We start from the raw sequence: 9101 nt of genomic DNA on the forward strand, positions 1-9101 counted from the left end.
GAAGATACCAGAACTGGGGAATACCAGCTTTTCAAAAATGAGGAAATGCAATCCGATGCCTATCCAAAACTCACCCGAGCCCTCGGGGCTCCAAACCAAACATGTACACAACCTCGAAAACATCCTACGGACTTGCTCGTGCGATCAAATCTCCAAAATAACATCATTTACATAGAATCAAGCCTCAAAGCACATGATTTTTCATTATAACTTCATAAACTTCAAACTTTAGATATTTAGGTCCGGAACACGTCAAATGACGTCCGATTTCGACCAAACTTCACAGAAAGTGCTTACCACATATTTAAAACTTGTACCGGGTGCCGGAACCAAAATACGAGCCCGATACCATAGTCTTTTAATCAATTTTCATTTCCATTTTCCTTAATAATTTCAGAATAATAATTTCACAGAAAAATTCTTTCCTCGGGCTCTAGACCTCGGAATTCGATTACGGGCACATGCCCGAGTCCTATATTTTTCTACGAACCTTCCGGGACCGCCCAATCTCGGGTCCGGGTCCGTTTACGAAAAATGTTGACCAAAGTCAACTATAATCATATTAATATCAAAATTCTTCAAATTTTTCACGGAATTCACATATTTCAACATAAAAGCTTTCCGGCTACGCCCCCGGACTGCGCACGCAAATCGAGGCAAGTAAAAATGAGGTTTTTAGGCCTCGGAAGCACGAAATGGATGAGGAAATAGGTGATGACCCTTTGGGTCGTCACATCAATAGATGTATGACACGTGTTTGCACATAAATTTCTTTTACCTAATCAAAGTTGATTAATACTCCCCCGGTCTATTTTAATAGATTCTTTGGCCTTTTTTTTTTGTAATTCACAATATTTATTTTTTTAAATATCAAAAAGAAATTAACTTTTTTTTCCAGAGTTTTCCTTGGAATAAAGAGTCTTGGAGTACAACAACAACAACTACCCAGTAAAATCCCACCAGGTGGGGTCTGGGGAGGGTATTGTGTACGCAGACCTTACCCCTACCCGATAGGGCAGAGAGGCTGTTTCCGATAGACCCTCGGCTCAGAGAAAAAGAAAACAAGAAAAGAAAATACAACTCATTAGTAACTCCAGTAGCAACCGTAATAGTAATGAAAGCATAACAACCAAGAGATGAAAGACATGCAATAACAGTAACCAGTATCTAAGGCCCAGGGCCAAGATAAACAACAAGTACAGAGTGTATTCAGCCTAAACTGCAAGCTATCTAAGGTCTACCCTAATCCAGCCCCGCCTCACCCCCGGAACGAAGTAAGGAAAGAACTACTACCCCCTAGCCTACAACCCTTATGCTAGACCGCCAGACCTTTCTATCAAGGGCCATGTCCTCGAAAATCCGCAGACGTACCATGTCCTGCCTGATCGCCTCCCCCCAATACCTCTTAGGCCTCCCTCTACCTCTCCTCGTACCCACTTCCAACCGCTTGCACCTCCTTACTGGCGCATCAAGGCTTCTCCTTTGCACGTGCCCGAACCATCTAAGCCTTGCTTCCCGCATCTTGTCATCCACAGGAGCCACACCCACCTTCTTCTAAATATCTTCATTCCTAATATTGTCTATCCTAGTGTGCCCGCACATCCACCTCAGCATCCTCATTTCTGCTACCTTCATCCTCTGGATATGGGAGTTCTTAACCGGCCAACACTCTGCTCCATACAACATGGCCGGTCTAACCACAACTCTATAGAACTTACCTTTGAGTGGCAGTGGCACTTTCTTGTCACACAAAACTCCAGATGCAAGCCTCCATTTCATCCAGCCCGCCCCTATACGGTGAGTGACGTCCTCGTCGATCTCTCCGTCCCCCTGAATCATCGACCCAAGGTACTTGAAGCTATCTCTCTTCAGGATGACCTGTGACCCAAGTCTCACGTCCCTGCCTACTTCCCTCGACTCAGCGCTAAACTTGCACTCCAGGTACTCTGTCTTAGACCTGCTCAACTTGAAACCCTTAGATTCGAGGGTCTGTCTCCAAACCTCCAATCTCTCATTAACACCGGCCCTCGTCTCATCAATTAGAACTATGTCATCAGCAAACAACATACACTATGGCACATCCCCTTGAATATGGTGTGTCAAAGCGTCCATCACCAAGGCGAATAGGAACGGGCTAAGCGCAGAACCTTGGTGTAATCCCATAACAACCGGAGTATTTGTTATATTTTAATAAATAAATTAAAGAGTCAATAAAGGTTAATATGGTCAATTTGTTATTAATTATATTAAAAGGTAGATTTCTTATTATGTGTGAAAACTACCAAAAAACTAATTAAGTGAACTGGAGGCAGGGGCGGCCCTTTCATAAAATAAGTAAAGCAACTGTTTTAGGCCCCATAGTTGTGGAGACCCCATTTTTTGTAAGCATCTAATAGATTATGTATAATTTTAAAAAAGTTCCGTAAAGTAAAAAAGTTTGATTTCTTTCTTTAACAAATATAGAGAAAAAACATTTGCAACTGCTATGATTTCTACCAAGGAAATTGCACTTGAAATGAATATCGAACCCGAATTTTGTAAGAAACGTGTGATATATAGGAAGTAATAATTTGATGCGAATGTTGATAATAAAATCTCAAAATCTTTCGAAGAGTCCTTAGAGTTGATTACTTTTATACATAATAGACAAGGCTATTTTTTCACTTCAAAATAGATTTGAACAATTCAAAGCATATGAAAATATTTTTGGTTTTCTATTTGGCAGTAAAAACTAAGATCACTAGATGTTGGACATTTGAAAGAATAGTGCCTTAATCTTGCATGTTCCTTAAAGCATAATAATCAATTCGATATTGATGGTTTAAATTTATTTTCTGAATTAAAAGTATTAAAGAAAATAGTACAATTAGAAGATAACAGTTTAATTGATATATTTAATCAAATAAAAAGATTTAATTCTTTTTCAAATGCCTAAATTTCTTATGGAATAATATTAATAACTCACGTTATCGTTGCTTCAGCGAAAAGAAGTGTTCAAAGTTAAAATTGATAAAATCGTACCTAAGAACAACAATGTCACAAGAAAGGTTAAATGGATTAGCTATAATGTCAGTTGAGAAATACTTATTAGGAGTTATTGATTATAAAAAAATCATTAATAAGTATCTAAGAAAACCTAAAAAAAATAGACTTTAAATAAATAAATAAAAATTTAAAAGTTAAGGCCCCTCATAAAGTTTGGCTTTAGGCCACAAAATTCGCCGGGCCGCCCTTGACTGGAGAAAATAAATATCTTCACCTCATTAAATCACTTAACTATAGTACATTGATGCAATTTAGTATAATACTCATGCGGGCAAATTTTTCCGTGGGAGTAAAAGCAGTTTTATAATGTAAGCAACATCTGCATTTACCATTGCCAACTCGAATAGTATATATATATATATATATATATATATATATATATATATAATAAAAAGCAATTTGGAAGTATTTATTAATAAACAGTTTCGTAGCTATTATAACATATGACACAACCATTCAATATTTCTTCACAAGGCTAAACATAAATTATAGCTGCTGAAGCCAAACTTTTACCTCTTTTTTCATAAATATATTCAGTAAATGCATTTCCTATGGTTCTAATGATGGTACTAATATAATGTCTCTTTTTGTCATCTTGAGCGGGGCAAGCCCTAATGACGCATTTTAAACCCGTGAGGCCTAGGTCCAAAGCGGACAATATCACTAGCGGGCTGGTTTGTTACAAATGGTATCAGAGCCACTCTTGTGTCAGCCTTGCCGATGTTGGGTCAGAGTTCAAATGAGTTTAGGCAAATCTCGATTAGACAAGACAAACCTCAGTGCTGAGTGTAGGCGAATCCCATGCAGTAGGGCAAACCTCTGCGAGGACGCTGAGTCCATAAGAGGGGTGTATGTAGCACTCCTGACTTTAGACAGAGTCCCACATCACCAAAACACAAGAGGCCTCTGAACCCACTCTTGTGTTTTGCCGTTGTGGAACTCTGTCTAAAGTCTGGGGTGTTACAAATGCAGACTATAAATTCCACTTCATATGAAGTACATCTTCAGCTTTCTTTAACACTTTGTAGTACTCTAGAACTTTAATGTAAAAGATGCGATATCTTCCTTTGTTCTCTTTACTGTCTTTTTTTAAACTTTATTTTCTCAGGTACAATATTAAGAGGTAGTATATTACCGCAACCGGTGTTTTCATCTACATGCAAATATGTTTACAGCTTTCTGCAGAGCTCACTTTTGGAAATATGAAAACTTGACTTGAGCCCTCGCTATGACACAACTATGGGTGTTCATGGTTCGGTTTGAGTCGGTTTTTTACTAAAAAGAAACCAAACCAAGTAACTCGGTTTTTTAAATATTGGAACCAAACCAAACCAATTGAATCGGTTTTTTATCGATTCGGTTTTTCGATTTTTCAGTTTTTTCGGTTATTTATCGTTTTTTAAAAATATGAGACATACACTACCAAACGCATATTTCGGCGGCTATATTTTCAACGTAACACTATCAAATCAATTGTTCTTTGAGAAATCTATCATTTTGAAGATATATTGATGATAATTGAATCAAATGGTGATGAAGAATTCAAGTACTCAATTAAAAATCGATTATTTTTAACATGAAATAAATTCTTGTACTTAGTAAAAGAAAACTACCAATCAAACTAGAATATAAAGGCAAAGAATTAGATTATTATAATAGCAAAGAACTAGACTAAAAATATAAATGAATAATATGTACCATACAATTTTAGAGACTTTATATAAAAATATACATATATATAGGTGTAATAATAAATTTAAATAGCTACTTTTATAGTCAGTTTGGTTCGATTTTTTTGGTTATTTTTTTATTAAAATCAAAACCAAACCAAATTTGATCGTTTTTTAAAATTTCAAAACCAAAACCAAACCAAACCTAAAGAGTATCGATTTTTTTGGTCAGTTTGGTTTAGTTTTTCGGGTTCTTATGAACACCCCTAGACACAGCCATTCAATATTTCTTCACAAGGCTAAAGATAAATCACAGTTGGTGAAGCCAAACTTTTACCTCTTTTTTCATAAATATATTCAGTAAATGCATTTCATATGGTTCTAATAGTGGTACTAATATAATGTCTCTTTTCATATTCTTGAGCCGATGGTCTTTCGAAAACATGCTGCCTATACTCTTTGGAGTAGGGGTAAGATCTGCGTACACTCTACCCTCCCTAGACCGCACTTGTGAGAACTCAATGGATTGTTGTTGTTGTTGTTGTTGTTATTGTTGTTGTATTTAGTAAATGCATCATGGTGACACGAGATTCTTTCTAATATGGGAACAAAATAAATTCCATTTCAAATACAGCTTTGAAATCTTTCTTTTTTTCTTTCCTCTATTCTCAAGTACAATATTAAAAGAGTAAGTATTTGGTAGAATACATCTTTAATGTCACGACTCAAAATCCACTAAGGGTCGTGATGGCGCCAGACACCGCTCCAACACCAAATAATGTCACGACCCGGATTTCCCACCCTCGGGAGTCGTGATGGCGCCTACTAATAGGAGCTAGGCAAGCCAATTAATTTAACACTTCTCTTAACATCATTAACAAAATAAAGAAGAACGAGGCAATTAATATAAAAGCGGAAGTCTCGAAACATAAATAACAGAAACCAAGTGCGAAATTTCAAATACACCTCTACCCAGATCTGGTGTCACTAACTCACGAACTTCTACTGAATGCTTACAAAGTCTTACTAAGAATACAGTACTGTCTGATCCGATACAAGGGAAATCAAATGAAAGACAGAGATAAGAGAGAGACTCCGGGCTATGCGGATGCCAGCAAGCTACCTCGGAATCTCCGGACCGAAGTAAGCTCCCAACGCTCCTACTGCTGACCAAAGGCTCCTGCTCCGGTATTATGATCTGTGCAAAAAGCATAGAAGTGTAGCATCAGCACAACCGACCCCATGTGCTGGTAAGTGCCTGGCCTAACCCCGGCGAAGTAGTGACGAGGCTAGACAGGACCTACCAAAAATAACCTGTGCAGATATATATATACAAAGGCAACAGAAATAACAACAGAGAATATCAACTAAAAAGAGGAAGGGGTCATGCTCGGGGAAAATACAGCGAATACAGATCAACGGATATAACGACGAGACTATCTCAATACCATAACTCATATATAAGTGGTCGGCGCGCCACACGATCCCATTTCTTAATTCATAAGTAGACGGCGTGCCACACGATCCCATATTATAGTATATAAGTGGACGGCGTGCCACACGATCCCATATTATAGTATATAAGTGGACGGCATGCCACACGATCCCACTATAGTTCAAAATATCTGACTTTGTAAAGAGGGCCCCATTAGGGAAATTCGACAACCTAACACTTTAACCCGGCAAGGGTACAGCTAACAGCCCAAATATCCCGGCTAGGGAGAGTACATAATAGGTCTACACGTCCCGGTAAGGGAATAATCACAACACATCCTCTTTTAAATCACTTCTTTCTCCACTATCACATTCTTGTTCGAGCCAACGCTCCAAAATATACCAATCACAATTCTTCCTCGACCGTTCACATTATATGAAATTTATCGAGTAAACAGGGAAATTGTGTCACATCATTCGAATTACAAGCAATTAAGACTCACGGTCATGTTAGACTCCGGTGCATAGACAACCGTCACCATGCCTATACACCATACTCCACATTTAGCAAGTAGCAAATAACATCCTAATCCTATTCCCTCAAGCCAAAGTTAGAACAAACACTTACCTCGGTCCAAAGAATAGCAATCAATCCTCAAATACCGCCTTTCCTCTACAATCCGACTCCGAAACAATGGTATCTAGGCATAATTAATTCGATAATATCAATTAGGGCTCAACAACATCATCCCATAGCCTAGAAATGAGTTTTCTAGCATTCTTCCAAAAATACCAAAATTCGACACCAGGCCCACATGGTCCAAACACGAGGCTCGGACCAAAATCCAATCACCCATAACCCCACGAGTTCAAATATATAATTTGTTTTAAGATTCGACCCCAAATTGAGGTTGAATCACCCAAAATCCTCAAAACCCTAACTCTACCCAAACTCCCTAATTTCTACTTTGATTTCACATGTTTAGGCCTAATAATTCGAATAATATTAATGGAAGTTGAAGAAAACGAGTTGAGCAACACTTACCCAAGAAAGTTTGATGAAGAATCGCTCCAAAAATCGCCCAAGAGCTGTTGGAGAAGAGAGAGTTTGAGAAATGGGATAAAATCCCGTTTCTGTTCTGTTTTGGGTCTTAAATCACTGGGCAGAAATTTGCCCTTCACGTTCGCGACACCCCGGTCGCGTTCGCGATGAAGGAAGACGGGCAGGCATCGCGTTCGCGAAGGGTCACTGCGAACGCGAAGAGGAAAAATCTGGGGCTTCACAATTGGCCTACGCGAACGCGTAGAAGAGGCAGACCCGGCTCCGCGAACGCGGGAGCCTTCACGCGAACGCGTAGAGGAAATGGCTGGGGTACGGGATTTGTTGTACGCGAACGCGAGGAGTGGCTCGCGAACGCGAAGAAGGGGGAGGAGAAGCCTTCGCGAACGCGACCAGAGGGACGCGAACGCGAACGCGAAGAAGGAGTACCTGCTGCAGATTTTCTGCAATTTTTCTAAGACCAAAACCACCCCGATACCTATCCTAAACTCACCCGAGCCCTCGGGGCTCCAAACCAAATATGCACACTGACTCAAAAAAACATTATACGTAACATTGCTCAAGCGATTCAAATTCGCCAAAAATAACATCAAAATCAATGAATTGAGCCTTAAAATCCAAGAAATCTTTCCAAATTTCATAAACTTCCAAATTTTCCAATTTAACGCCAAACACGTCAAACGACATCCGTTTTAAACCAAACTTTACAGGAAGCGCTTAAACAACATATATGACCTGTACGGGCGTCAGAACTAAAATCAGAGCCCGATACCATGGTCTTTTAATCAATTTTCATTTCCATTTCCTTAAGAATTTCAGAAAAACAATTTCACACAGAAAAATTCATTCTCGGCTTCTCGACCTCGAAATTAGACTCCGGCAATGATCCCGAGTTCATTATTCTACGGACCCTCTGGGACCGCCAAATCACGGGTCCGGGTCCGTTTACCAAAAAATGTTGACCAAAGTCAACTTTTAGCAATATTAATAATCAAAATTCTTCAAAGTTCACAAAGTTCACATATTCTCAACCATAAAAGCTTTCCGGCTTCGCGCCCGGACTGCGCACGCAAATCGAGGCAACTAAAAGCGAGGTTTTCAAGGCCTTGAAGCACGAAAATAGGAAAAGTCCGGTGATGACCCCTTTGGGTCGTCACATTCTCCACCTCTAAAATAACCGTTCGTCCTCGAACGGACAAAAAGAAAGAAGTACCTGAGTCAGGGAATAGGTGAGATAACGGTTCCGCATTATCAGACTCGGACTCCCAGGTCGATGCCTCAGGAGGCTGACCTCTCCACTGAAGCATGTACTGATGGAAATAACTCTTCGACCTCAACTGTCGAACCTGTGCCGGTCTAGAATGGCTACCGGCTCCTCCTCGTAAGACAGATCCTTGTCCAACTGGACAGTGCTGAAATCTAACACGTGGGCTGGATCGCCGTGATACCTCCGAAGCATGGACACATGAAACACTGGATGCACGGCTGACAAGCTGGGCGGCAAAGCAAGTCTGTAAGCCACCTCTCCCACACGATCGAGAATCTCAAATGGGCCAATGAACCTAGGGCTAAGCTTGCCCTTCTTCCCAAATCTCATCACGCCCTTCATAGGCGACACTCGGAGCAAGACCCGCTCACCAACCATGAAAGCTACATCTCGAACCTTACGATCCACATAACTCTTTTGCCGCGACTGAGCCGAACGAAGCCTGTCCTAAATGATCTTGACCTTATCCAAGGCCTCCTGAACTAAATCTGTACCCAATAACCGAGCCTCCCCCGGCTCAAGCCATCCGACTGGAGACCGACATCGTCTACCATACAACGCCTCATATGGAGCCATCTGAATGCTGGACTGGTAGCTGTTGTTGTAGGTGAACTCTGCTAAAGGC

The 9101-nt window shown here is 40.1% G+C and overlaps 1 pseudogene; it reads right to left on the bottom strand.

Moving 5' to 3' along the window:
• LOC109234788 lies at nt 871-1941 on the bottom strand (annotated as a pseudogene).

This window comes from Nicotiana attenuata, chromosome 11, assembly GCF_001879085.1.
Source record: "Nicotiana attenuata strain UT chromosome 11, NIATTr2, whole genome shotgun sequence".
In the NCBI taxonomy this organism is placed as follows: domain Eukaryota; kingdom Viridiplantae; phylum Streptophyta; class Magnoliopsida; order Solanales; family Solanaceae; genus Nicotiana; species Nicotiana attenuata.